We start from the raw sequence: 22,959 nt of genomic DNA on the forward strand, positions 1-22,959 counted from the left end.
GCAGCTGGTCGGAGCACTTCCGCGTGGCCGCTGGCAGGGGCCTCTCCTTAGAGCAGCGCACGACACGGCGCTCGGCTTCCGTTAGGGAGAGTGAGGACAGTGCACAAGAGTGAAACGGCAGTCTCTTTGTAGCCAGTGGCCTGTTCTATTTGTAGACCGTCGGTTAGAAGTGAGTCACCGTGCACGGCCCACACTGGAGGGGAGGGGACCGCACAAGCCTGTGAATGCCAGGAGGCGGAGTGAGGGGGGGCTGCCCACCAGGGCTGTAAGGACTGAGAGGTGTGGTTTATCCCAGTGTCAGGAGCATCTTAGGTACTCAGTGTTAGCTCTGCGTCCCCGCATCCCGACTTCTGGTTCAACAACTGCTTTCTGTGGTTGAGCAGGGACTCCAGGAGCGGGTTGGAATGGGGGCGCACCCCCTAACGTCCATCCCCTCCGGTCTTCTTACACTTTCGCTTTGAAGCGTCTGTTGGCCAGTCTGTTAGACCCACGAATCCTCGCCCTGCGTCTGCTAGGTGTGGCATGTCTAGCGTAATTTGAGAGGGAAGTGGGTTTTTGGCCGAAGAAAACGTCCAGTGAGTGTTTCCATGGGTTAGGCAGCTATTCAGGGAAACGCCCGGGAGCTCTCTGGGAGCCTGCGGGCTGAAATGGAGCAGCCTGCCAGAGTTGCCCCTTTTTTGAATCTGAATGCCACCACCTATGAAGTCGAAGAGGCCTGCCTGGCTCAGCCTCTGGTCGGGGACACTCCAGTGGGTCGCGCTGGGTGCCAGATGTGGCCACAGCCCTCGGAAATGAGTAAGAAAAAAATGTAAATCGGAGACCTCCCCCTAGAACAAGCTGAGCTTTGTGCAGAACAGGCTCCAAATATGAAAAGGCCATTGTTCCCGGATGGCTTTTTAATTAATGCTCACCACTCACACCCATCCGCTCGCCAAGAAGAGCCGCCTCCTCCCTTCCCCTCAGCCCCGCTCCTCTCCCCATTGCCTTGGGGACAGGTCGAGGGCCCCTCGGGGACGGGAGGATGCTAAGAACAGTGTTGACAGAAGGTGGCTCCCCTCTTTTCTCCTGCCTGACATACTTGGTGGGGGAGCCCTCCACCTGTTGGAGAGCAGCCCTCTGCATTTCCGGGTTCGGGAGCCAGGCCTGTCCCCCGGGGGCTCCTGGAGCAGATCCCGGCCTCAGCCCACTGCAGCCCTTTCTCCCAAGCTCTGCGTACCTTCTCTTGCCTGAAGCCAGAACAACGAGCCAGAAACGAACTGTTTTCTGTGTGTTTCAGTTCCCCCTGGTTGTGCTGCTCTCGACTGAGTCTGGATTGATGCACTGCACAATTTTTTTTAACTTTCCAGTGTCGCTTTCCAGATCAAATCCTAGACTCTTCAGGATAAGGCCCACATAAATACAGAGGAAGGGGCTGATTTGGGAGGTGCTGCTGGGACGATGTGTCTGGGGGCTCCCCGGGACCCTGCCAGGTCCTGCCCCGGCGTCAGGCGGTGTGCCGTTCCAGACGTGGCTTGCACTGTGCTCCCCACCCTCGCAGAGTGGGGATCCTGTCTGGGCCCAGCGCTCAGGACAGAGGCATCAGCCCTGAGCTGTCCTACTTAAAGTAACTTGGGGCCTCTCCCACACAGATCTAGACTAAGCCTGCGAAGTTTTCCGGTTAACAATTGCTGAGAACACTGTTTCACCATTTTATCTTTCGTGGAAAAAGTTTTCTTCTGTTCATAGCAACTGCCAAACCCGTGAATTTCTTTCGTATCTGTTTGGGCCTTAGGATTTTGTGGACACAACCTCAGTCGATTATTCTCTGTAATTTTGTGTATCGAGTGTGTGGACATCTCGAGAGACCAGGGCAGAAATAATTCAGTGTAATCCTGAGTTCTGAATTGAGTTAGAACCACACCAACCCGGAGGCATTTACGTGGCCACCACAGAGTTAACTACACATCCTCGTGAATGTGGTGAATTTTAAGTTACAGGGTTGTGAGGGTTTTTACATTAAGAAACCCTTGGGTTTCTAGTCGAAGGGTGGGCAAGCCCTGGAGAGACTATCTGTTTGACCAGATAAGTTGTCCATGATTCCTTGAAAATCTGTTCACTCCAGGCCCAGCCAGCTTAACTTCTTGACATGTCACCCAAATATAATTGCCGGTGCCGTGGGAAAGAATTTTGAGGAGGGGGGGGGAGAGTTCTGTGAAGTCTGTGAATGGGAAAAACAAGCATGAATTATTACAGCGGGGCCGGATTAGAATTATGTTTTAGGTTCTCATCCGCAGAGGATGCCAGCGAATTAGATTACTGGAGCCCGGTAGCCGCCCGTCACATGTGGCTCCCGCGCTCTGGAAATGAGGCTGGCGTGCGTGGCGCTGTGCTGTATTCCAGAGCTCAGTGTGAGAGCAAAGGGGGCACCGTAACGAAATTCAGATGGATTGCATTTGAAGTGACGTCTTAGACATATTGGGTTAAATAAGAGATAGGACAATTTCACCTGTTCCTTCCCACCGCCCCTCCTCCACCTTTTAAATACGGTTACTGAAAAATTTTAAATTATGTGCATGGCTCCCATTTTAGAGGAATGATTCAGATCAAGGATGGTTAACAGGGTGGGGGGGAACCTAGAAATGTTCTGGTTATGGTTCTTGGTCAGTGAACTTTGTGGCATGTCTTCTTGGCTCCACTTGGGAGTATGGTGCATCACGCCATGGGAGGTAATCTGTGTTTGCTTTTTGGATTAACGCACTTTAGACAGAAATTGGTCAAATGGTATCTCTCTGGCCGTAGTTGGAGTGTACAGTGCTGAGCAGATGCTGGAGCCAGGAGGATGAGTTGCCCTACATACCTGGGGGGAGGCTGAGTGCATGAGATGATGTACGCAGGCTCTGGGCCTTACCGTGGCGAGCCCTGGGGGAGGATGGTTACTCAAGAGCTGGAGCAGCCCTCCAGGGTGAAGGCCTCTTGCTCAACGGCGAGACCTTTAAAAGAAGACAACTATTGCTCAAATGGACCTCTGAACCCTCTGAATCTAATCATTCCAGTTATGCAGGCCCACGGGCAAGGCAGCACCTTTTAATTCTCCAGTGGTATTAAGATCTTACCCCATAGTCATCGACAGGAGTGACAGAGCAGTTCCATGTAGAACTCGTCTGTGAAGTCGTGCCTCTATATAAGGCAAAATCATATTTCTGTTTGTGATTTCCTTTCTCTGGATGGTTTGGGAGGGTCCCTTTCTGAGCAGAGCCCAGCGGTTCTCTGCCAAGAGCACCAGGGCTTGACCTCCTGCCCAGAGTGAGGCGTGAGGCTTTCTCGACAACAGGGGACATCCAGCCTCACTGTCGGCTTTTGCCAGCCAAAAGGTCAAGGGTTCACCATACCAGTTGTCAGTAGTAATATCTAGAGGGCTAGCAAGACAAGATTGACCTTAAGCTGCTTTTAAGTTTGTCTTTCCTGTGCTTCTGCATCCAGAGTACTGGTCAAACCAGTCCCTATCTGGCTGATCATTATCAGTAAAGTAAACTTAACTCTGTGACCGAAAACAGTCTCTAGCATCCGGCAGCTTAGGTTTACCGGGTGAAACCGCCATTTCACAGAGGACAGCACCTCTAAATGCGAGAAGGCCATTTCTGCAAGAGAGAAGACCCAAACCCCTCTTGTGAACTCACAGCCAGTTATGAATCTTGTCACAAGGCTGGTCTCTTTTTATAGAGAGTCGATGGATAGATGTCAGCACATTGGTACTTGAGAATGAATGGGAACCTGCGTGGGTTGTTGATTCCAGCCCTTTATTGAGAATCTCCTTGGTGCTGGTTGGTGGTCTGCACAGGCTGGTTTATAGAAGATAACATGCTATCGTCCTGGCCTGTAAGGAAGGAAACCATGTCTAGTTGGACTAATAATTATCTACACAAATAGTTACCTACATTTAGGGGCTTAGGAGAAGAGGGAGAACCTCTGAATAACTATTCATAGTTAAGAGAAAGGCCAAGACGTAGCACAATGCCTCTTGTGCACAAAATCGAGAAATTTCAGAGCCTAAGGGCCTTTGGCGGCCAGAATAATCCCAACATTTGTTAACATTAATTTCAATTTGCAATATTCTCGTATGTGCTCATCGGACCTTCTTAACAACCTCAGAGGTCATTCGGCCAGAGCAGGATTTCCCCTGGGTTGATGGTGAGTTGCCAAGCCCCGCGAAGTTCTGGGATTCACCCGGGGTCATGTGGCTAGGCAGTGGCGGGGCTCACGGTGGGGTTTGGGAGCTGCTGCTGGTGTTCTTGCTGCACAGCACACCACATCCCTCATGGTGTGTCTGCAGGAGCTTGGCGAGCTCTGAGGACTGACTTGACAGCCTTTGTGTGTTTTATGTAAGAGGAATTTAGAGGCTGGCCTTGGGGAGAGGAATATGACAGCTGCGGTCATGGATGTGATTGGAGGGACAAAAAAAGGTGTCCATCAGAGAGGTTTGTGCCAGCAGCTTAATTTCCTTTATTTCAGGACTGGAAGTTATTTAAATTACTTTATAGACTTCCTGTTTCCTTGCAAGAGCTCATTAAGTCCAGGCTGAACTGCGGCATTGTCATAATGGAGCGACTGGACCCGCAGTTCCCATTCTGTCCTGTAGGGCACTCGGATTGGCGAGGTCCATGCCGAGAGTGGAGGAGAGTTTGGGCACCTTGTTTATGGTCACTCCCTTAATAGACGTCCAGTTATGATTTGGCATTGATGGTCTTCCTCAAGGAGAAAGAATTACCCAATACTCTGGCCTCTGTAGACTCTGTGGACTTTTCTGGACTCATTAATTTCACCGTTATGTAATGAGGAAGAGGCAACAGGTGCATAACGTGTGGCTATAGGACTGGGAACCCTGCCTGCGCCTCTGGTGATAGGTGTGTGGCCTTGGACTGGATGTAGCATTAGAAGCCGATGCCTGTGCAGCGATGGCCGAGGCTTTCCCAGGTGACCAGGACACGTGTTGGTGTAAGTGTGGATTACTTTAACCTTCTCTTTTACCTGTTGGGAAGGTTTTCGGACAGCGATTATAGACTTGCACTGCAGCTATTGAACCCTACCCAGAGGCAGCTCTTGAAAAGATGTGTGTTTGACTGGATGATTTCCCTTTAGACTTGCTAAGAAAATAATTTTAAGCTATCGGGAAACACCCCACCCCTTCACATCTGCAATGGTTCCATCAGGAGAAAACCTGCCCCTGCACTGAGTTTGTTGCGGATGCTAATTAGAAATAATAGCGACAGCAAACAGGTGCTAGGGAACATAAACGGTGTCAATATCCAGAAGCGGTCGCTGGCTCCCCGTGGATGTGCGGGCCAGCTGGGATGCAGGGAAGCCATGCGGCTTACCTGCCATCCACCTGCAGGAAGGCAGAGGAAGTAGAAATTGAATAGGCTGCTACATCCAGGCCTTTCCTGACTCGGTGACTTTTATCCCTTGGTTTGACGTTCTGGTATGCACTCTGCATCCCTCTGGTACTCAGTATATACTCCGTTTCACCTGGTCCAGAAAGTCCTGGGGGGTGGGGTCCCACACCTGGGCGTTGGGGAGTGGCATCATTTCTTACTAACAGGCAGGCAAGAATCTTCCCAAAGGTAGAGGTAATACAGGGACTTAAATGTAACCTGAGTCAGACTTGCATGTCTTAAGTGAATGCTGAGTCTTAAATATTCATTCACAGCATTAAAGTCTGTAATTTCTTCATAAAGAATTCTAAAATAATAAAGATGACCTAGTAGGCAAAATCCACTTGTATTTTCTAAAAGCTTTTCATAAGGTCCCTCATAAAAGATTGAGAGAACAAAACCACAGTGTGGCATAAAGTCTTTGTTGTGGATTAAAAATGATTAAGTGATCGGGAACAGAAGAATTCTGGTGGAGACCCACTGCTCGTAGCGGAGAGAGGTTAATAGAAAGGGGTGTCTGAGGAATCTCTCTTTGGGGCTGGAGTTATTAAGAGTATTAATTGTTTGGAGAAGGAAACGGAGGGTGAATTAGTGCCATCGGCTGCTTTTCCCTGGGCTTGGTGACTGGATTCCACCCAGAGTCTACACAGCCTTGAAGAGCACTGGGGGATGGGGCGGTGTGTTGGCAGAGGAAGTGAAGTCTGAGGAAGTCTAGAACGTAAGTCAGAATGGCAGAAAGTCTGGTCCACATGGGAAAGCCACAGTGTCCCCTGGATGTGCTGCCTCTCTTGAGGAAAGAAGTTCAGGAGTTATCATGGGCAGCAGCAGTTCAGTGAAGTGGCTTTTCATGGGACAAAGCAGAGAGAGGAAATTGGGGTGGGGTGGGGTTGAAAAATAAAGGGTTTCTTTAGGAGGGAGGAATCACACCGTCTCACACAATGTCTCGCGATCCTGCTGTATGGGAAGGAGGGACCTGGCACGTTACGCTGAGACACGTTACATGCATGTGTAGGCAGCTAGTAGAGGTGGCCTGTTGAACAGGTCTCGTAGAATTACCAAGTCATAGAAGATGATACAGATCCGTGAGGGTAGACCACATGCCCGGCCTCTTGAATTTTCTAAGTTCAAGGTGGGGTCGTCTAAGCTGGTGGGGAGGGAGACGATTTTGAGTGGAGAAGATGAAGGCGGTGATGGGGGCGGGTGGGACAGCATGCCAGCAGTGGACCTCTCATCGTTCACCCTCCCTTTCTGCATTTCTCGCTGCTGCCTTTTTAAGGCTACTTGTCTTGTTCCTTCTGTGGCCGGAATGCAAGTTTTTTTGCGCATGGCCATCTGCCTTGAGAGCACGCTGTTTCCTGAATGGGCTCTTCCAGGCTAGCCGTGGATTTCTTTTTAAGCCACTCTCCTTAATTTACTAATTTCCTTTCATAGCTGTCTGTCTCCTTTCCCTGGTCCCACTTTAATTAAAACCTGGAAAAGTGCTGGCCTCCCTCAGAAATGTTGCTGAGTCCCTCCTTTTTGGCTGTGAGCAGATGCCTCTGTGTGGGTTGGGGTCCCCAGCAAGGCCCCCTGGGGAATTTTTGCAATCTTGGTCCGGCATAGTTAGAAGCTGCAATTACGACTTGGTCGCTAATTACCCGGCCTAACATTAGATCAGTTTACAGAGGGAGATTGGAGCCTGTCAGCAAAGGTCAGCCTGAGGTCCTCTCATGAAACAGCCCTCTTGTGATAGCTGTGCAAGGAAAAAGGCATTAACGGGGGGAAGGCTAGTGAGCCAGCTCCAGGCTGCAGGATCCTTGCTGGGGGGATGGGAGAGGGAGAAGTGCTATTGATGACTAAAGGGGTCACAGAAACTGATAACCCTTCTCACAGCCTTTCTCAGAAAGCCTGGAGGAAGGTGAAGCCCTTTCATTGAGAGTCTTTGCGTTAGAAAAGGGTAAGGTGGATAGAGAGAGGGAACGAAGACGAGCCGGCTGGTGACTTTTAATTGTTGACTGTTAGAAGAGATCAGGTCAGCCACAGCCTCTGAGAGGGAAAGCAGGGCCTGAGGGAGAGCTCCCCAAACTTGGGGTGTCCTTTTTATTGTAGCTTTTTACCATCTGTACAATATTATTTCCCTACATTTTTTCTTTTTCTTGGGCTTCCCTGATAAAACCATAAATACCTACTCCAGTATCCTCCCAAGCAGTGATATCTGAGGAATCTCAGGTTTGAGCTGGTTGTATTGGCTCAAATAAACATTAAATAGATAACGATGTGAATGTAAAATGTTCACCCTGTCGCCTACAGTCAACTAGCCTGTGGCCAGTGGTGCTTGTAGGACATGCTGGAAAATAATGGTGGAAAAGACACGAGACTGGAAGTCTAAGTCCCTGTCTTCAAGCCCAGCATGGCTTTCTCGTGAGATGTGTAACTGTGGGTGAGTGTCCCTACTTCTCTGAGCCTTAAAAATGAGGATCTGGTCTATGTTAGATTTTATGCAAATGAAATGGGAATAGTCTCTATCTCTTGGTGTGTAGAAATGTTAACAGCCCACATTTATTAAGCATCTACTGTCTTAAATACTTCACCGTCTTATTAATCCTTATAACCATATGGGGCAAATATAATCTTTATACCCATTATATGGATGGTGAACTCGAAGTAGGTCGACAGCTTGCAGCTTTTAAATGTCCTCCATGCTGGGATGCCGGCCCGGGCATATGCTTGTAGTTCTAATTATCGGCCCACTTCAGGGTGTCACTTTAGTGCATCTCTGCTCTCTGCCTGTTGGGTGCAGCGTTGGAAAAAGTGGTTTGAAGTGATAGGGATTTGAAGGAAAAGAATGTTCAGCTCCTCGCAGGCAAATCCCTAGATTCCCTCAGCAACTGCTGCATGGTCCTAGGGGCTCAGTTCTGGTCCCTACTTGGCCCATCCCTGGTTGGGACAGGCCGGGGGTTCCCCATGGGCCTCCCCTTTCCAGTCAGGGCCAGATCAGTGTGCAGCTGGTAAGGGCGTGGGAGGCAGGAGTGCGACGTGTTACATGGATAAAGTTCTTGCTGCCCGAGCTTCGGAGTCGTTTCAGAATGCCCAGTTCGATCTGCTAGCAGATACAATGTGTGTGATCTGCTAGCAGATACAATGTGTGTGTCCCCAGCGTCAGAGGCTCTGGCACTGGGTGCAGGACCCAGGAGGACACTCTGTCATCCTGAGCCTCTGAAAAGGCCAAGGGACAGTGTCAGGAGGTTTAGTGCTTGCCCCTCTGTCACCTGAAGCGGAAGTGCTGTTCCCCGTGCTGTGGCAGTGGGCACACGTGTCTGAAATGGCCCCAGACCTAGCGCTCTCCGATCTGTATGACACGTGCACGGAAAGGAAAAGACCTCCTTTTATTTTATAAGTCAGGAAAGTTCGGCTAGAGAGGTCCCGTCAACAATGGAAGGGGCGAGTTCGGGGAGAGACTCCTGACTCCTTTTCCCCAGGCCAGAGGAGCCTGTGTGTGAAACATGGTTTACAAAACGATTTTACCGAACTTCCAGCCCCTGGGTGCTGACTAACACCACTTCCCCTCGTATAACTTCATGTTCGTGTAATTAACATATAATTTGATACCTGGAAAATCATGCTGGGTGGAGCTGGAAAGAATTACTCAGCTCTTAGCAATTCAGACTCTTGGGTTATAGAACTCTGTGTGCTGCCTCCTGGTTCTCCTGTTACGGCTAACTTGTTTTGCCAATATCCTCGCTCCTTATTCTTTCTGTCCTGAGAAGATGAGTGCAGTGCCGATGCAGTATGTTTTGATCGTTTAAACAGCTCCGGGGTGGTTGACTTTTACACGTGGACTGCCTGCTTCTCTAGTGTGCGTGTTCTTAGCCTTCTCCCATCGGCTGGTGGAATTCGATGGTGTCATAGTTTATTTCACTTCCTGCTTCTCCGTCAAGGCACTGCCATGAGTATTAAAAAATGCAGTAAGTAATCAGAGGAGAATAAAGATGAAAACTTAGGATGGTTTTGCCTATTTAGAGTGTATGCTGACGGTTATAAGTTTTGTTGGAGAAATTATGCGTTGCGTGGACACACGTATTCATGTGGGGGCGGGGGGATCATAGATCTTATCGTATCTGATACCTGCCCATTTAAAGATGTAAAGGCTGGGTGACCTCTGACCCAGAACTGGGAATCAGCAGAGTCGAAAGCCAATCAGGATATCTCGAAAATAAATTGGAATGTCCACATGTTTTGAAAGAGGACATTAAGAGCAGTTCAGATGGAAAATTGTATGTGATGGGAACTCAGAGGAAGGAAAAGAGTGAATCTCTTAAACAGCGATGGTCAGTGGGTTCTGACTTGCACACTGACTCTCGATGGCCACCACTTCCTGATCCAGTGGGTTGAGAAGGATCCACGGCCTCCGTCCCAGCTGAGTATGCCGTCATCCATCGGCTTCAGAGAAGGTAGGAGCCGGGAGGAGTAGCTCGGAGGCTGGCCATTTATTTGTTCCCTGCCGTGGATTGTGCTTGTGAGCCTTTCAGGGTTTGAGAACTTGACTTTAGAAAGCTTCTAAATTTGTTCCTAGTGGGTTGATTATTTTGTTGAGGTCAAATTAGAGCTAATGGCCCTAATGGTTTACAGTGCTCCTAAATGGTTCTTAGCACTTAGGCGGGTTGGGCTGGCCATTGTGGGCGGGTGTCCAAGTGTGGACCAAATCATTCTGAGGGTATATTTTCTGTTGAAGTTACCGTTGATGAGTACAACTTATATGTGTAAGGCAGATTAAGAGGTAACAACAGAATCAGTCACACTTAATATTCAACTCTCTCTTGGTATCAAATCCAGGGACGTGCTTGTTAACATGGGCCCTGTGGGCATATGGTGAGTGAGCAGGATGTCCAGCTGGGAGTTTTGCAGTTGGGGATCATCCTCTGCCACTTTGCCTAGGAGTATGTAGTCCGCGAAATGCAGTAGTGGGGAAGCCTCAGATATCCTCCGGCTGTTCCTGGTTGCCAGGTTGTTCCTGTAAGAGCAGGTAACCAGGTTAAACTAATCTCATCACATCCCTTCCAGCCATGCTGTGGTATCTTGTGAGTTCATGGCAAGGTCTTTGGCAAGGGGATTATATTCTACAAAAAACTGGCTCCAGTCTCCTGATTTCTGTGTGATTGGGAGTAGGCAAAGCAGACAGGTGTCTGCAGAGGAGCTGCATGTCTCTACTGGTCCACAGAATTGAGCTATGCATGCGTACTCATAGGCAGGCAAAAACTGTGAGCAGTAACCTCCCAGGGCTGCTGGGTGCAGCTGAAAGGGGACATTATTGGAGAGCGGGAAGGGACTTTGTTCCCTAAACTAAGGTGATGGTGCACAGTAAAGAGAGGAGCATTGGTTAACGATTTCTCCATGCTTTGATAGGAAAAAAAAAAAAAAAGGAAGAAACTGCCCCCATGTCATCTTTCTTTGGCTCATCAGCTGTCAGAGTAGTGCCCCCCAAGAGTAAGTGCAAATGTAGTTTTGAAGGCCAAGTCCAGTCGAATTCTGTTATGGGTAAAATCCTATCGGTCGGCTGTGGATTGAGCCAGAGCCATTGAATGTTGAGTGAAGGATGGGAGCTTTGCCTTCTAAGTCCTCATGGCTGCTTGGTTCTTCTCAAAACTTGGGTTCTTTTTATCCTTCTGGTACACTCAGAAAACACATTTTCAATATATCTGAAAGCTTTGCTGTCCTGAAGCTGTTGTACATATTCTCATGACCCAGCGGATTTTCCACGGAGCACTTCGAAGTAGATGCCTACTTCTACTGAGAAAAATCTCTACACTCATTTGGTTCATATTGAAAGTAGTATCACAACCATCAGTAGCAGTGCTGTTAAATCAAAAACTTGGGTCTCAAGGCAGATGGTTGTGTTTGTGACCAAGAAGAAGTTAATTTCCATTGTTAATAAAACTAACCGGGTGCATTGGGCATGACAGACCTGGGGACGTGAGCCCAGTGTAGCAGCCAGAGTCATCGTTGACTTGTGTTGGCGGAAACGCATTCTAGCATTGGTGTTTGACTGTGTTCAGTTAGTTCCATGGCCACCAAGTTCTCCAGAGAAGTTTTAATTACAAACCAAGGTGATGTGGTTTCTTAAATGTGTTATAACAAATGGATGTTAGCCCCAGTAGCGCTGAGCAGCCCCCTCCATCAATAAAACCCCATAATTATCACATGGTGGGCTCCAAGGAGGAAATCTCAAGACTCTGAGTGTCTAGTCGGCTGTGCTTCCGGCCTCCCTTTCCTGGAGTTGGGGGCAGGGTGAGGGTGTTGAAGGCGAGCCCTTTCTTTAGAGGCCCGGAGAGTGGTGACACACTCAGGATAGGCTGGATGCTGTCCCAGGGAGGAACATGTTAGTAGCCCTGGGGTGAGGTCTGCTTTTTTGGTGGTGGGCCAGGGGTGGGAGTGTGGAGGAGGGAGGGTGGTTAAAATGGAAGACCTTGAGATGGCAAATCTTTATTAGTTTTGTAAACAGCTTTAGGAAGCGCTGGGAGCATCTTGCAGGGACCCTGCAATTATCATAATAAACAGTTTTATCATCTGCTTGGCAATCAATATTGTGGCTTATGCTGCTTTAGTATCTCAGTGGTATTGATTACCTTAACAACTGTGCTGCGGTCAGCTTCCATTAACCCCTGCTCTGCCGGCAGGGCTTGTGCCTTCCATGGTTGGTTGGAAGACTTCTCTGGTCCCAACCCAGGCAAGTGCTGGAATTTGACAGCTGGCCAAAGCGTCAAACAGTGCTTTTATCTCAAGGCGCCCCACAGAAGGAAGCGTTTTAAACAGAGAATCTGGAAGCCAATGCAACTTCTTAAAGGCTTTTTTTTTTTGGAGGAGACAGTGTATAAAACAATTACAGCAGTGAGGTTTCATCTGTGACTCAGGAATCTGAAAGTAAGGGCAGAAATTCTGATTCTTCTGCCTCGGCTCTGTCCAGTGTTCCTCTCAAGTCCACCGCCCCCCTCCCTGGGAGAAAAGGGACATGTGTGGAATTGAATCGTAGACTGCGGTGCTTACACCCTTATGCAACAGGCATTCCTGGGACTCTTGGAGCATTCGTTTTGTGATGCACATTTTACTTTTAGAGAGAAACCACTTATTCAGGGACATTCAGTTCTGGGATTCAGGTTCATCTGGCTCAGTGAGTGTCTGAAGTGAAATGGTCGATCGTAAGATGACAGAATGCCGGAGACAGAATGTGGTGCCGCTTTAGATTCTATCACTCTCGCTGGCTCTCCCGTCTCTGGTCTGGTCAGTGTTTATATTCCCCTTTCCCCTGATGAAACAAAAGCAACAAGGACACTTTGCTCCAGGGAGCAACTGAGCTGGAGTCCGAGACCAACCAGTTATTAGGGGTTAGATGCAGTAAAAGAGTTATCCAGAAACTTTCAGGACAAGATCTCGCCAGCAGCAGGGGTGGAGGCTGTGGTGGGGGTGGGTGTGGGTGTGTATGTGTATGTGTATGTGTGTGTGCTGACTTTCTAGTTGTTTTTCGTTTAACTACCCTATTTTGTTTTGTTTTAAATGAGAAATACATGTGTCTCTAGGCATACGAATATACCTAGAAAGGCAGGGCGGGGTGAGGTCGCACTCACATCCAGCGGCTTAACCCCTTTGGCTCTGTTTTAGTGAAGACCGTGATAGGGTCCTCCACATTGCTTACTCAACAGCACAGGTGCTGCTCAACCTGAACGGCACTGACCTCAAATGAGAAGCCAGCTACCGTATCCAGGAGTCAGTTTCCGAAGCCGGTGAGTCTCATAGAGTCACTGGGGAGTGGAAATGAAGGAAGAGGAGGGGCAGGAGGCGACGGTAGCTGGGCTAGGGGGAGAGTGACTTGTGCTGGCAGCTGCCACGTTCCTGCCCTTCTTGCCAAGCTGCAGCCTGTGGCTTCCTTATCCCTTGTGGCTGCCCAGGAGGAGCCAGGAGTGGCAGTTTATCAGATGGGGAGGAGGCCAGTAGGTAATGATGTAGGTGAGTGCCACAGACTGAGCTTGGAGAAGTGCTGGCAGGTACAGGCAAGGAGTTGCAGGTGTATGGGGTTCCCGGCCGTGGGCTACAAGCCCCAACAGGATAAGGGTCCCTATAAGAGAGGGTCAGGAAGGCAGGCCATGGAGTCTGGGCAGCAAGATATAAAGCTAAAGGCTCGATCTGGTGAGGCCCAGGGTAATGATAGCAAGACTTGACCTTGGCATCAAGCCACAGGCTTGATGAGCAGGGCTGAGGTGGCAGATGTCAGTGAGTACGTAGACCTGTGCAGGTGAGGGAAAGCCCCAGGGAGTAACGGTGGGTCCTCCATCTGGAAGGAAGGCTGGTGGGAGTGGGCCTCTACACAGGGTTGGAGAGTGTGCCTCGGGCCACGGCTTGAACAAGCCTTCCCTCCTGACCCCGACTCCCCCCTACCAGGTCACCTTCTCTCCGACTGAGATGTCAGGGGCTCCCTGTCACTGTCTTATATTTCGGAGACCTCCTAGTCTGTCCTCATTCTCCCTCTGCCCAGACTTCCTTGGTTCCACGAATTGGGAAGTTTTATTTTAAGCAGAGTGCTCTTCCTAAAAATGCCACTTAGATCAATCACTCAGAGGGTGGGCTGGGCGGTAGTTACGAAGTTGACCAAAGTTCCACTGTTTTCCATCATGTTAGCGAGTGTAGCTCAGAGGGCTGCACTGTGATGGCAGAGGGTAGACTAGACTGTCACACCCACAGAGTCAGTAACATTGGGTTTTATGTAGATTTTTGCACTTTGATTGGGTCCCGATGTGGTATTGCTGTGGCCCAGGTCACCCTTCACTTTACCCCACTGGTCTTAACTTGAACTCTGCATTGATAGTAGCTCTTCGAAGTATGACCTTGTCACAGGGTGCTTCTAGTCCTTGACAGTTTTTCATGTTTTTCACACACAACTTTTCAGGCCAAGTGTTCAGACTGTTTCAGGTGATAGTGTTGTGCACGCAGCAGTTTGCATCGAGAGGGATTTGCACTCTGCCTGTTCACGTCTTACGTTCTGTTACGTCCAGAGATTTTTGCTCCAGCATTTGGTGTTTTAGTAAGTGTTTTGCCTACGACACTCTGGTCTGTGTAAAATGTTAAGATTTAACCGTCTTCATCAAGGTTCTTAGCTGTGTGGAGCAACCCAATATTTGGTTGCTTTTTAAAAGTGAGCAGTGAAATACATATTTTGAATCTTTGGTATACTCAGATTTTTTTTTTTTCAAACATATTTAGAAGATGAAATGTGATTTCAAAGGATTTGTAAAGATAATTGTCTTTCAGAAAGTATTATCTTCATAGAAGAACGCTGCAGTAGAAATGCAGAGACCTGTTCCTGGTCCCTGATTTGCTACTAACCAGCTGGCAACCATGGGAAAGAATGACTCATAGTCGCTCTCATGTTTGATGAATCTTTTTAAACCTGTAAAATCTGAATTATGGTTCCCATTCTGTCTACTTAACAAGACGAGGTCATTGGAGGTCAAATGAGAAATGAATATCAGTGTTTGAGATGCATAAACCACGGTGTAAATCGAAGGAGCATTGTTATTTGCTCCTGGGAAGGTTGGTGCTGGGTGTGACTGTTCTCTTGGATCAAACACTAGTGCTGCTGTGGAAAAGTCATGGCAAAAGAGTTATTTTCCAGGAGTCCGCAGCATGGAGCTGGGCGTGTGTGGATCCACATGTGGCGAGGAGCCCACCATTGGGCCAACCGACTAGCAGATGCGCACAGGAGAACCAGCCCAGTGGGAACCAGCTCAGTTCAGACTTTACAAAGCAATTACAGTGACTTATAAAACATTCATACTGAGCTGAAATACAATTAGCTCAAAAACAATGGTTGGTAAACACCGCCTTATTTTGTAAATTTGCTGAAAGTGTTTCAAATTATTTTTTAACCCATTAAATCTATAAGGCTTTTAACTTATCGATAGGTATGTTTTTTTTTAAATCAGAGTTTGGCTCCAAGCTCTAAATCAAGCTTTTATGTAACCTTAGGCTGTTACATTCGGCTTATTTTTGCTCAGTAGTGATAGTGATAGTTACTGCATATAAATGTGTCAGGTACCATGTCCAGTGTGTGATGTACAGTCTCTTTCGCGATTCTTTTTAACGTTAGCAGTATGGTGGTGCTTCTCACAGTAGGGGTAGGGGTGAGGTCAGCAGATGGTAAGTTTTGAAAGCAAGATTTAGTGATAGCTGGGCCTAAAGGATTTAGGAAGTCCTTCAGCTTTTCTAAGGAGAACCCATATTTCTTTGAAGAAAGGCTTAGCTTGTCATGAATATTTCAACTCAAGGCTGAGAAGCTTGGCTCTGGCCAGTACTGTTCTCTTTTCGGAAAATTCTTCTGAACTGGGTAAAGACAGACCTTGCTTTTTTAAAACAAAAACAAAACCATTTTATTATGTAAAAATAGAATATGAGAGACCCCATCACCCAGACTTAACAATTCACTTTTTCTCAAATTTGTTTAATCTCTGTGTTCATTGGGTTGGATTTCAAAGCTTGTCAAAGATATCATGATGCTTCATCATTTTCTTAGGTGATGATGTTATCTTTACATAACAAAATTAACAAATTCTTAAAGTCCTCAAATCCCAAATCACTATTCAGCCTTATCTGATTGTTCCCAGAGTGGCTTTTGACAGTTGGTTTGTCGGAATTGGTATCCAGATGAGGTCTACATCATGCGCTTAGTTGTTTGTTTCTTAGATCTCCTAATCTAGAACAGTCCCCTGCCTCCCAATTTCAGCCACCATGTGTGCCCTCACACTCAACCAGTCCATGGATTTTGAAGAATAATGGGCACTAGTTACATGTGGTAGGAAAAACACCATTAGTGTGGTGTGAAGATACCCAAGTCCTCTTGCTAGCTCTGTCACTGACCCGCTGTCTGACCTTCGGCAAACCACCAACACCCTCTGGGGTCATTATTCTGGTCCATCAAAAGAGGCAGTGAGATCGAATGGCTTCATACTCAAGCATTCTCATTATGACCTCCCCAAAGAGATCAGGGGTTGCAGGCACTTGTGTGCTTTCAGTCCTTATCCCAATTTTTGCAATTGAGAATTTATTGGTACTAAATAGTCCTGAGCAATTTGGCTTGTTCTTTTTCTCTTGGACATTGTGAATAGTGTGCCTAAAACAAGGTCATTACGTTTTTCTTCTGGACTTTTAGAAAGCTAAGAGCCAAATTTATGGCTCAATGTATAGGTTATTACCGTATGCATTTTCAGCTTCATTTTTGGCTCAAACCTTCCTCCACTCTTGTTTTTTTGTATTTTTTTCTTTTGCCCCAGCCTCCATCTATGCTATGATGTTGTATTTTATATTCTTAGGAGGAGTAGAAATAAATGACGGTGTGCCGGCTACTCTTATGTGACCGTCTGTGAGCTCGTGGAGGCCAGGGTCCCTGACTTCTGTATTCTCTGTTTGTTTGAGCCACAGATTAGGTGCTCAAGAAAAGCTTACTGATAGGCTTTGGTTTGATATATTGTCATCAGTATATGCATTTAAATTTTTCCATTTTAGGGGCAAAGAGGTCTTTGTTAGTGCTATTTTGTGACTGAGGCCTCTTTCTCTGATTCACTTATGATATTGGCAGAAGAGCCGGAGAAGGGGGTGAGCCACCTGGCTTGCGATTTTTTTTTTTTTTTTTTTTTTTGTAGAATTTATCTTCTTGAGTAGCTCCTTGCTGTCCTGCTTCCCTCTCCCTCGACCCCCCCAATAAGCCGTTGGTGAGTGAAGCAGTTTTTGCTGGGCAAACAGTGGGCATGGATCTTAACTGCTAAAACAGTAGCCATGCCACCCATTCTGAAGAGTTCATCCCAGGTTCCAGCCTTGGACACAAAGAGCACTGTTGTTGGAATGTTTAGAATGATGGAGATGGATGAATCAGAATCTGTCATTTGCTCTTTCTGGAAAAAAGTAGGCGAGGTAATCAGGTGTCTTTGTCTCTCATGACTCAGGTGTGAGTGAGCATGTTCTCTCCTTGACTTTCACTGTTCATGAGCCTTGCTAACCCTCAGTACGTCATTGGTCCCACCTGGCTCTCTCCCTTACCTCCCAGGACCTCTGCCGCCTCAGCTGTCCAGGGGAGAGAGGCGTGATCATCCTGGAGTGGTAGGGGAGGGTCAGAGTTTGTGCATGTTGAGCACCTGGCACACAGTAGACACAGTTGATAACTGGTTGGTGCCTTTGGGATCATCTCTAAGAGTGGTTGGGGGGACAACATATTTGCAACTATTATTTAGTGGCCTCCTCTTTTCTTGTTTGTTGACACTTGGAAAGAGATTCTTTAAACACTGGTTTTGAGGGGCTATAGGGCTTGGTTTTAATGGCTCCTATTCTGGGGTCCCTAGGAAACTTCTGTGTAATCCCCAGAGAAGAGGTGAGCTGCCCTTGTTGAAGGAGTCCTGTGGCCGTCCCTCTCCCTGTCAGACACTCCCCCACGCCAGCAGCCTGGCATTCACCCTTTCGTCGCTCTGCTGAGGACAGAGCCCCCACGCCTCTGCTCCATGTGGACCTAGTCCAGAGGAAGGCAAGGCCCCCGGGGGGCCCTGGGTGTGGCAAGGAAGTTGAGGCTCATGGCTTGCAAGTTTTCTTCTAATGGAATTTCCCATCACTTACTGCCCTGCTGATTTCTGATCAATGAAAATGAAATTGCATCACCTCCTCAGAGGCTCCACGTATGCCTGCTGCTTCCAGCTGTGTCAGTTCCGGTAAAATAATCTCATCAGGCGTGCGAGAGGGTAATAGGAAATAAAAATAAAAACCCACAATTAGCAAGAGGCCTTGCAGCTGAGTAACACTTTCTATCCCGGAGACAGATAGGGATGGGGATACTTAGAAAAGAATCCCTAAAAAAAAAGAAAAGAAAAAAAAGGCAAGCAAGGAAATTCCTGGTCTTTTTCTCCTCCCTTCTTTTTTTCTTTGCTTCCCCTGAGCTCCCCCCGCCCCCCCATGTGTAGACGGCTTAACATTACACAGAATTTTCCTGCCCTACTTTGGGGGTCAGTAGAATTTCTGTGTGATAGGCACATGTTGTTGGGTGGCCTTTTTCTTCCAAGTACCCCGTAGACACCAAATGAATTACAGAAATTCCAGCTTCTTCCACTGAACCCATGACAAAGATCTGGATGGTTGGGGGTGGGGGGGTGGTATTGGGACAACTCGAAGACTAGTTAAGTTTGGTGAATAGACTTCTCCGAGCTAGTTCATTTTAATTCCTTGACTTTATGCTTCAATTACCAGTCCATTAAGAACAAGGCTCCCCACTCTACATTACTCCTCATAACTCCCAGTACTGTGTCATGAACACGAGCCTCTATGAAGAAGCATTGTTTGGGCCGAGCCACCTCCCTGTGGAGTGTAGTGAACATGGGGACATGCCAGTCCCAGCCCCTCCTTGTTAAGACTTGGGGAGGTTGAATACTGCTTCCAGAACATTCTGTCACTTAATGTATGTGGAGCCTATAAAGTCATTGGGTCCAGCCTGAAGAAGAACTGAGGCCAAAGAAACCAGGATGGGGACTACAAAGAGCAGGTGGGGGTGTGGGGAACCTGTTGGGTCACCTGAGGCAAGCCAGTGGAAAGGAAGTCCTGTCGTCACTTGTCAGCATCACAGCAGAAGTGCTTGTGTGCAGGCCAGAGGTTCAGTGGTTCTGGCAGTTTCTCATAGGTTGTTTGTGGGACAGCATGCCCTTCGTCCCAGGGGGGAAACCCGAGGCTGTTAAGAAATGGTCAGTCTCAGACATCACTAATAATCCTTTAATTGGCGACTCCCAGGTGGATTGAGAATGAGAGCCTGAGAGGGATTAGCACGGCTAAGGGACACAGTGGGTTGAACCACGAAGTGAGGGCCACAGGGTCCTCTGCACTGTAGGGTTTCAGGGCAGTGGCTCAACCTGCCAGACCACGTGTTGCAACAGTTGAACTGTGTTTATAAATGCAGTGGACGTCAGAGGTCATCACTGACCATCCCTAGTTAATAGAAGGACAGATTCTGACAGTAAAGCTGGAATGAAGGGAGCAATAACCTGGCTAATCGGGTTAATACAGTGAATCCAGTGGCCGTGAGAAATGCTGAGTCTGTCCCTTCCGGCGCCCTGATTGTTGTTATCCAGGCTTGAGAGTAAGACCAATGGGGCCAGAACCCCAGTAGCCTCTTTATTATTGTGACCTAAGAAATTGGCCCCATTAACTGGCACGTTGGATTCCCCCAGTCGTAGCGTGGCTTCCTGTGGGAGTCTTTTGGATCTGCAACTTTCTCTTGCTCAGGTGTGCGCTGTCCAAGATTAGGACTGCTGGCTGCAGGTTTTGGTGGGATGAGCAGAGAGCTCTAGAGGCAGAAGGAGGGAGGGCGCCACTTTAGGATGGACGCTGAAGTTCTTTAGTTAACATGCATTTTTCATATGTTCATGTGTCTGTGCAAATATGTTTCTCCTCTCTCGTCTTAGACACTTAGCGCAGGGTCTTGATCTGCATTGATCCCGTTTTATGACTTGAACTGGCAATTCCCCTCCAGGGATCAGACCTAACCAGGGTGTTCAGGAAGCCATTAAGGAAAAATATGTAACCACACTCATTCCCAAACTCAATTGTTTGGCCTTCGCAGTGCTTGGATAAGAGACTTTCAAGCATAATTAATCCAAGTAGTATTTAACATGGCCATGGTGATTCTTCACAGCAGCTATTGACCCAAAAGCGGCCTTTGGAGCAGCAAGAGAAGAAAGACCATCTGGCCCGTTTTTGCCGAGTTTGTGAGGGTGTAATTATGACCCACTGTCACTTGATTCTTTGGGTGGCTTCTGGAAGGTCAAAGGAGTGCAAACTCTTGGATCCTTACACTGGAAGAAGAAAATTTCCTTTGTTGTTCTGCCTAATTCCCAGGGCCACTCTTTGAAGTGGCCAGTGGTAAATATGTCTCAATCTGTTTTTCTTGATTAAAAGTAACAGTGCAAATAATAGGCTTCCTAATTACCATCTGGGATGGAGAAGGGGCTGTGAAGAATAGGACTCATAATTAGATTTTACTCTGCCCATGACCCGTATACCCATCCGCCACCCAATTGGGCGTTAAGCTTGGGTATTTGAGTCCTTCAGACTCTCTGCGGGGGACAGAACCTGCACCCTCGCCGGTCTGTCTCAAAGCCCTCTGAGGTCCTGATGGCTGTCCTCGTCTGTCGTTCCACTCTCTCGAAAGGAGGGGAATTGAAGTTTGCAATGGCTCCTTAGGCCCCTAGGATTGGAGGGCTACCAGGATGAAATATGTTCTTGAATCTTCAGTTCAGTAAAATGAAGCTGTCGAGGAAGAGATTCTGTAATGGAATCGCTGTCTGCAATGTGCCCTCCAAATAGGAAGTTGGGGACGTACACAACCTGGAGGGGATTCTGGGGCACCCAGCACAGGCACACCCTTCCTGAGGCACGAAGAAGACCCATGCAGTGGTTCTACCTTTGCGAAGTGAACCCTCTTCAGGCCAAGGGCTGGGACAGCTCCCATTTCTGCTTCATTTAGTGGTGCCTCTTGCTCCCTGCTGCTTGAAAAGCTGTTTATGCTAACGAGCCAGGGAAGATCTGAAGACCTTGCTGTGCCTGTGCTGGTGAGAGGCCATCGTGTGCGTGTGCGTGTGCGTGTGCGTGTGCGTGTGCGTGTGCGTGTGCGTGTGTGTGTGTGTGTGTGTGTTGCCCCATCAATGAGCCTTAGAAGGGCAACCCTTATTTGTTTTGCCATGGTGCCAATTCCGGAGCCTCGTGCCAGAGCGCACACTGCCGATGGTGAGCCCATTCTGTGGCTTTCTTCCCACTGAGAGGAAAAGACACTCCTTTTTCAAAGAGTCCATTTGGAGATGCCCACTGAAGGAGACTTTCCTTCTCCAAGGCCGCCTCTCACCGGCCCCCTACTGGGTTTCCCCATCGCCCCATGAACAAGCACTGGAGTTATTGGAGAGCACAGGCTTCTTCTCTCCAGAAAAATTGCACAGGGTTTCCTAAGTGCTGCCCCAGGACCAGGAAAAAGCAGCAATAAGAGGTTATTCGCTTATTCGCATGTCATTCAGATCTGTATAAAAGGAAGGTTAAGGCTGGTGGCTGCTTCTCCCTGCATTCCTGAAACAGTAAGTGCCAACAAGAAATCTGCCCAAGTTCAGTTTCTCTTGGGAATGTGCAGCCTTGAACTATAGCAGTTACTTGTGCTATTCAAATTACACGTTCTGCTAAGAACTACCTCATAAGAATCCAGGAACCCTAGTAGAGTCCTTGTCCTGTTAAGCTAGTGAATATGGCCTTGATAACCCTTTCCGTGAAGCAGAAACCCCAGAAGTTCACTTGTGTGTCATCCATACCTGATCCCTTCTCCCCCACCAGCAGAATGGTATTTAGGAATTTGTGTGGCTTCCTGGATTTCTGTTTCATTGACCAGCTATTTAAGATGGCTAGAACAACGGCTGCTTTTGTAGACTTCAGACTCTCCGTAATTTTGGAATAGGTAATAGTAAGTCTAACGTTACAAACCACAAAATACTTGAAATAGGTATTGTACCTGACCCTCAAAATTAGGATAATTAGGTCTTTGGCGATTAATTATATGTAATGTCGAGATGGGCACGCTCCCACTAATGTTATTTAAGATGTCTCCTGAACAGAGAAAGTGTGCTGTTAGTCAAGTTGTTGTTGTTGTCGTTGTTCATACTGCATACTCAGCCCTGTGCTAGGAAATCAACAGAAATACAAGCTGATTTTTGCCCTCGAGTAGCTTGTAGTCAAGTTGTAGAGAGGAAAGCAATGGAGGCAAAAGAAAAGGGCAGACTGTTCTCGTGACGGTGTGGTGATGACTGTTGCGGGGGTGCGGAGAGGGGAGGGGTTTTCGTGGACTTGAGTGATAGCAGGGGATGTGATTGCCCTCGTGGAACGAGCTTGTGCTTCTGAAAGGAGGAGCAGGGTTTGGATAAATGTTGAGGAAGAGAAAGGACACCCCAAGGGCTTGGGGCTGCTGCAGCACATGAGGCATGAATGCATAAGAATGTGGGGGTGATGGGGAAGTGAGAGAGATGACTGAGTAATAATGGGGGGGGGTAGATTTTAGAGAGTTTCGAAATCAGCCAGAGAGTGTGAGTTTGAGTATTTTGGCATTTAGTTTTTGCATGGGAAAGCCACCTGAATATGACACTGGGCTAGTCTGATTTTTCTGTTTTTCAAGAATCAAAGATGGTACCAAGAGTTCCAGCTGGAAAGATCAGGGCAGGCAGTGAGGGGCAGTCCCATTTGGGCGTGTTGAGCCATGCCGAGTGTTGAGTGATGGAAGGCTAGCCACTTACGGATACCTTGTGGTCTATGGAAAGTATGAGACACATATTCAAGCGATAAGTCAGGAATGGAAAATTTTGTTTTGGGAGTCAACTCATAATTTCAGTAATTGAAACCATAGGTAGTTAAGGTAGTCGATGGGCAGAGATAAGAGCAGAGAGCCGAGGGGAAAGTATGATGATAGTTAAATATTATAGGAGAACAAAGAGGAGAGATTTTTGTGGATGAAAGGAATAGGGAGTTTTACTGA

General features: G+C 47.8%; 1 protein-coding gene across 2 annotated transcripts in view; it reads left to right on the forward strand.

The window, feature by feature from the left end:
- Nucleotides 1-22,959, forward strand: part of ZFHX3 (zinc finger homeobox 3) — a 237,774-nt gene that overhangs the window by 41,667 nt on the left and 173,148 nt on the right. Inside the window, exon 1 of one of the 2 annotated variants that reach the window (XM_011382600.2) lies at nucleotides 9,221-9,352. The exons of the other annotated variant lie outside the window; for it this stretch is intronic. The gene's annotated coding sequence lies outside the window, so the exon portion shown is untranslated. Of the gene's footprint in view, nucleotides 1-9,220; nucleotides 9,353-22,959 lie in introns of those variants that run through there. 2 annotated transcript variants of the gene reach the window in all.

The sequence above is a fragment of the Pteropus vampyrus genome, unplaced genomic scaffold (assembly GCF_000151845.1).
Source record: "Pteropus vampyrus isolate Shadow unplaced genomic scaffold, Pvam_2.0 Scaffold483, whole genome shotgun sequence".
Lineage (NCBI taxonomy): Eukaryota > Metazoa > Chordata > Mammalia > Chiroptera > Pteropodidae > Pteropus > Pteropus vampyrus.